Source organism: Stylophora pistillata, chromosome 7 (genome assembly GCF_964205215.1).
Source record: "Stylophora pistillata chromosome 7, jaStyPist1.2, whole genome shotgun sequence".
NCBI classification, from domain to species: Eukaryota; Metazoa; Cnidaria; class Anthozoa; order Scleractinia; family Pocilloporidae; genus Stylophora; species Stylophora pistillata.
Genome location: NC_142525.1, coordinates 19,483,562 through 19,489,681, shown reverse-complemented (window position 1 = coordinate 19,489,681; position 6,120 = coordinate 19,483,562).

Sequence of the window (6,120 nt, the reverse complement as noted above, 5' to 3'; positions counted from 1 at the left end):
TGCAAAAGTAATAACTCAAGTAGAAATATAAACTACTGGTAGGCTCAGCAACAACAGATCACACTAGAAACCAATCAGATTTACACAAAGTAGGTTGTGCTGATTGATATACATAGTAGCTGGCAAAAATAAACAAAAGCTTGGATATTTTCATGTATATTGATAAACACTTAAAAAATTGCATTCCTGAGTAATATCTCAGCTGAAGGGCAAATTTTGAAAGCATGTCAAGGTGACCATTTACATGATGATGTCAAGTTCACCAATTCATTTCATGTCTCCACATAGCTTGAATTTGGGAAACACACTGGTATGAAATAACAATTTAAATAATAAGAAAACTTGAAAGATTCTGGTACTTTAAACCATATGATACACCTGTACCATTATGCATGTGCCTGTCTATTGAATTCTGTTATGTCTTTGATTACTGTTCCTGAAATCTATCATGGTGACACTATCTCTATTGAACTTTCTCTTGAATAAAGCTTCCAGGTCAAATTGTAAATCTTATTGGGCTAAAAATTATTAGTAGTGTTAACGTAATGTTGCTTCAGAGTACTACTTAACATATAATTCATTAAAATATTGCTTGTGTTCTGAAATTTTTCATCTATCTTTTTTCCCTAAATTCTTCCATTTGCAACCCCATATCCACCTACCTCAACTAAATTTTCTGTGTTCTTTATGAATATACAGTCCCACAAAACCCAAATACAATAATGATAGTAAATGTTTTTCTCTCAACCAACTAAAAATAGAACTTTGTGCCCTAATGGACAACAGAAACCTACACTCATCATTTTTCAGTAAATGGCTTGAACCCGGGGGTGACATGTGAAAGTGTAGTGTGATCATCAAGTGGCTTGACACTGATGACCACTTCCGCACAGGTTGTCGAAGTGTCAGTCACTACCACCGACAGCAGTCCTTCTCAGGACTACACTCACCCAGACGATCACACTACACTTTCACTCATCCTTTTGTTACTTTACATATGTGTATTGTCCTAAATTAGTCATACATTCAAACCAAATCAAGCTCCCAGTGGCTTCTAGTGTAGATTACATCATTTCCAGAAAATCCCAGCCCTTCTGGAAAGTTTTTTCCTCGTGTGCTGGTACACAAAATGCCAAAAATATTCATATGAAATACTTCCCTAGAGTTAATTTCACATCACTTGCCTTGGAAGAGACAATTAACCAACAAACTTCAGAACTCAATTCCACTTCGCTACATAAACAAAATCATGACTGACTCTAATCAGGCCATTATGAGAGATGATGCTGATGTGTAATTTAGCTCCTAAAATCCTCAGGTTATATGCGCAACCTTTGTTGTCAAAATGAGATCTCCATAACAAAGTTTGGCCATTAATCCTCATCTTGAAAATGAACATTTCAGGACTATTTTCTGCTAGTTATCTTGTTTTATCGATGAACAGGAACAATACTGAAAACCATCTAGCCATAATCTGATATTAGCTCTTCTTATAGACACTCAATAAGACACCAAACACTAAAAAGCAACTCAATGTCAAAAGCCTCACATGTATGCATTGCAGACCTATTTTTTTGTTCAGTTGTGTATTCTTTACGAAGAACTAGACGCATAGCTGCGTGAACTCGGGCTGTCAATATCACACATCTGATCTGAAGTTGTCTTTAGGGGACTGCCATATCGTCATTGTTACTGTCGTCACGCAATTCTGTCTTTGTCGGTCATGAATAAGTCAACTTGTGTTTATTTTTGTTTGCCAGAGTGTAATGAATGTTGTTATGGTACTAGATAACAATCAAAATAATTTATTACTATATAGGAGTAGGTTACTACAGATTCCAAGGGTTGAAATTCAAGGACTTTTCAATGACTTTGAAGGCCAGGTTTTAGAAAATTGAAGGACCACTTTTGGAAAGATTTGCATAAGCAATTTTAAAATCATTTAATATTATTTCTCAGCTTTTCCATGAAAGTACTGTTATTTTCAACTTGAAAATTGCTTAGAAAAAGCATTGCAAAAATCAAGCCCTACTTGTAGTCCTCAAATTCAAGTACTTTCAAGGCCTTGAATTTTTTATTTTTAAATTCAAGCACCTTCAAGGACTTTCAAGGCTTTTACAAACCTTGAGTAGGTTATGTATTTGCCTTTAACTGGAAGGGAATTTTTCATCTATTATTGGTACCGAGTCATAGTTTGTTGCCAAGTGATCACCCAGAGGGAGTTGTCAGAAATCAGTAGTTTGAAAAAATATTAATGTTCAGTAGTTTATTTTGTTTTTAACATAAAAATCTCTGAATGTTGAAGATTATTGATGGCCGCAACAAGAGAAGTAGTGCTATTTACAGTTTTAGTATAATCCCAATTAGAGGCATTTGACCTTCATTAAATACCAAGAGGGAATACACATATTTTGACCTTTTTGTGGGTTTAAAAATACATGTAATACAAAAAACTGAAAACCACATCAAAAACCCTGTGCATTCACCATTATTTCTTACAAGATTTTCAAGAATTGATTTTTTATATAATCTTTTGCCATACTGAATAACATTAGATAAGGTGTTTGAATTCCAATAACTACATGATTTTATTACGGAGTAGCAGAGTGAATAGACAGCCACAGCACAACTCACACATTGAACTTTCTGGTTTCACAGGCATGACTCTGAAAAAGGGTACTATTTTGAACTCTGTCAATTTTAACCCCTTTTTACGTATACTCTAAAAATAATGTACTAAGCTGTTCAGTGATGATACTTCAAGCAGCACACATGTACCTTGAGGATGGCTTCTATAGTAAATATCCCTTGCACAAGAATCGAATATTTTCAAGCCCATATTACCTTTTCATATAAAAGTGATTGAAAGGCTCTTCAGTCTTGAACACATTTAAAAGTGTGGGTAATTCTGTCTGCATTAAAAATAATTGTCTGGTTAACTGAGAGAAACTTGAATACAACTGATTTCCAATACTCATTATTGACAAGAGATCATTCGCAGAATTGATTCCTTGTTTGTTATTGTAAATCAAAGAGCATAAACTCATTGCCACACATTGTTGTCCTGCATTTTGTCCCAATACCAACTCATTAGCTTGGCTATGTGGTGCCATTATTAATTTGCTAGGGTCAATGTACACTGGAGTAGGATCAGGATTTTTCTCACCATCTGAACTCAGTTGAAATTTTAAATAGTTTGATGCGTGTATCTGACTGCTATAAAGACATAAGGGTCTATTGCAAGAAAACATTGATAATTATAATTATTCAAAACTAGATCATTGGATAATGCAATTCAAGACTTTTTATTGGCTTAGCCCTTATGGTATATCAGCCAATATACCATAATCTACAAATATGGCCATCGTAAGTGTCAGCTTAATATTAAAAGGGAGCGAAAACTTTAATAAAATTTTATACTTAATTTAACGTTTTTTAATAAAACAATTATTTCACTCGCTCTTGTTGGATATGAGATGATTATAGCCAACTCAGCGCTACGCGCTTCGTTGGCTATCTATCATCTCATATCCAACGCGCGCTCGTGGAATAATTGTTAAATACCACCTTGCGCTATACTTCAAATATTTCATTATCCTCTGATATACCCTCACTGAACAATTCAACAAATACTTCTTATCATGTTTTGTACCTTTATTTAATCTTACCCTCTTCGTATTAAGCTTACAAATATTCTTTGTAACTCTTCTAACCTTCACAGAACGATGTAGCCAAGAGGACTTCGGTACATATGCTTGGACGAATACGTACAAAGACAAATTCCTTCCGTTTTCAGCCCTTTCTTCTGAGAAGTTTCAGAGTAGCTTCTGGTATTCTACTGGGTTCTCAATCACGTCTAAATACACGGTTGTGTTTACATGTAAACATTATATGACATAACTCATTTGATATAGCAGGTTTCGCTTGATATTTCTCGATAAAAGGTTCACTCATAAAGGATCGCTCGATAATTGATCTGTCGTAAAGTTCGCGAAACGACCCGTTCCCAAATCCCTCCACAACTTTTAGTGCAGTTCTACCGCGAACGGTGTGTGACTTTGTAGATACATTGGGCGTAATAGCCACCGAATTTCTTTCGGGTACATCAAGCAAGGAATTGTCCACGAAGGCAGCCATTTGCTTTCTTGCTTTGCACCATGCGCTTTAGGATTCATTCTACGCATGCGCTGTAGTGCACTGTGTTTTGTGACAGAACGCAAAACAAAACAAAACAAAAAAAACAAAAAACAGTCGAATTAAAACCTCGGGCGTTTCCTTCGGAAAGCCCGAGTAATAATTAGGGGTGGCGAATGGTAAATGCGAGACTTTGCGAGACGGCGAGACTAGCGTTTTTCTTTGCGAGCCCGAGACATTTTGACTTTTTAGATTGCGAGACCGAGACTTCAAAGGGTTTTGAGTGCGAGCGCGAGACGTTCAGACTCTTAAATTGCGAGCCCCAGATTTGGTTGAGAGCTATGAGAATGAGCTAGAATGAGTTTGTACAAAAGTCTCACAAAGGATCCTTTTGTTGTAGACCCTTGTACGAAACATGAGATCTGAAAATCTGTCAATAGACAATAAATTCAATTTTTTTCCTGGCCATGACCTAATTTCCGGTCAGGAGGTTGCGCTTGGTCGTTTCCTTTTGATTTTTTTTACTTACGGGCTGTCACTTACAACTCAAGTTGTCTGGAAGTCGTCAGAAAGAACGCGCGGCCGTGTTAGCACTATGGCTGTTTGGTTAAAAGACGTTAACATTCAGTCTCAGAACTCGCCGAATTGAGAACGGAGAACTTTATTAAAACTTATGAGAAGGGTTACAGATGACCATCGAACAAATTACGTGATGAGTCATGGAAATATCTCATTCAATTGTCGATGTATGAGGCACTGTAAGGTGAGTAGTATAGTAACTTGTTTGTTTCACTGGGAATGCTTGTGCTTTTACACAGTTCCACAGGGGGCAAGAGAAGTTCTCCGACTTCGTAGGTTTCATCATAAGGGGCCGACCATTTAACTTTTGATAGGGGGAGGGTGGGTGATTTCTGGGTATTAAGAATTTTTTTTTCTAGCAATCTGCTGGGCAGGATATGTTTTTCTGTTCTAAATGCTCTGCAGGATATTTTTTTCCCTCTATATTTCTCTGCAGGATTTTTTTTTCCTCAAAAAGAAGGGTCATGTGTCGACATATACAAAATGTATTTACATTTACATTGTGGTCATTGCAGCAATAGTTCTAATTCAGCTATGTTTTCGGAAAGTCATTCTTTACAATCATTTTATATTACGTCAAATAAGGTGATGCACCACAGGTAGATGTGAAATCGTTTAGTTTCTTAATTGACAAAAAAAAAAGCCAAAAATAGCAGAAAGCAGTTTAGAAATGCTTATAGCGTGGTAAATGCTGCTGGAATCACTAATTGCAATATAAAAGTGGACTAAAATATCCAAAACAAATGTAAAAGCAAAATTGAAGTTAGTTGATTACGATAGCTCCAATACCTTTTGCTCAGCCTTTTTCATTCCATTTCTACATTGAGTACCTCAAAGTTGAACATAAAAGCAATGTGATGGTCTTCCAAGTTGTAGTATGTGCTGTACAGACAGGCCACTTCCTGGGCACTGCTTCTCTCTAAGTCCATCATAATGGACCCATTTCCCAAATAGAAAATAATTGCATAAAAATGTTTCTGTTAAAAATGAAAAAAAAAAAAAAATAACTTCCTTTGTCTATTACAACTTCATTCATCGATAAAAAATTTTTACCTCTATTATAATACTGCTAAAGATAGCTAATAATGCATTGCATGTATGAAGCAATAATTTTTCAGCATTATCAAAAGGAGCAATGGTTGCAGTTTTGCTGCGACTTATAAAGCCCCCGGGAATGATGAAACAGCTTTGCAACATTTTTTTTTCTTTCTCACAGCAACGCAAGAATTTTTTTCTGTTACATTTGGGCTGCATGCAGTTTTTTTCTTCCAACAAGCGCTTGCAGGAAATTCTTTTTCAAAATCACCCACCCCCCTACCCTCAAAGGTTAAATGGTCGGCCCCTAAGCTATCGTGGGTCAGTGAGTGGGTTTCATGATTCTTCATTTTAGCATGCTTGTGTGTCCTA